This window comes from Acyrthosiphon pisum, chromosome X (genome assembly GCF_005508785.2).
Source record: "Acyrthosiphon pisum isolate AL4f chromosome X, pea_aphid_22Mar2018_4r6ur, whole genome shotgun sequence".
NCBI classification, from domain to species: Eukaryota; Metazoa; Arthropoda; class Insecta; order Hemiptera; family Aphididae; genus Acyrthosiphon; species Acyrthosiphon pisum.
In genome coordinates, this window is record NC_042493.1 from 100,059,629 (window position 1) to 100,060,456 (window position 828).

Below are 828 nucleotides of genomic sequence, written 5' to 3' on the forward strand. Positions count from 1 at the left end.
CAGAATTTTTATCCCGGGCAACGGAAAAGTTAAGATTAATTTTGAAATCATACACCAAATATTAAATAACGAATTGAACAAAGTTTGAGTCACATATAGTTGGTACACATAATGGGCAACGAAGTGCACGGGTTCAGCTAGTAATTAAATAAAACTAGAACTGAAAAAAAACCGAAATTAACTTAAAAATTCTCTTCCAACAAATATCGGTTACGGTTCAGGTTTAGGTTCCTTGAAAAATCAAAAAAAGGTTTCGGTAAGGTTCCGGTTCCAATACTTTCATTAGGTTCCGTTTAAAATACTGGTATTTTTAATTTCGGTTCCAAACCCTGCTAGTAACCTATTGTACAGCAGAGCGACACCCATTTGACCACGTTTTTTAAATTAATATGGCCATTAATTTGTATTTAAAATGATAAATTTGTAATTAACTCAACCCACTGGTTTTAGTTAATGAACCTTTATTGTTAAATTTTTCTTTTTACAATATTTGTTTAATATACAATACTTTTTTTTAAATTCAAGTATTATACTCTTAATGAGTGTACAGCGATAATTATTATGCATTTGGGGCTTACATACATAAGGGGGAAACAATGTAATCGTTAAAATTATACAAGCCGACCGGCGTATATTGATAAATTTTATATAAATGTTATACACAGGTAATGTACAGGGTTATGATAACAATTAATTATTTGCATGGAACAAAATTAATATGTTCAAAATAGTAAATATAGGCAATAGGTAACAGGGCAGGACACGCCTACATCCTCCGGGTTTATCGATCAGTCCGACAGACACTCTTCAACGGTGTCGACTTTGATT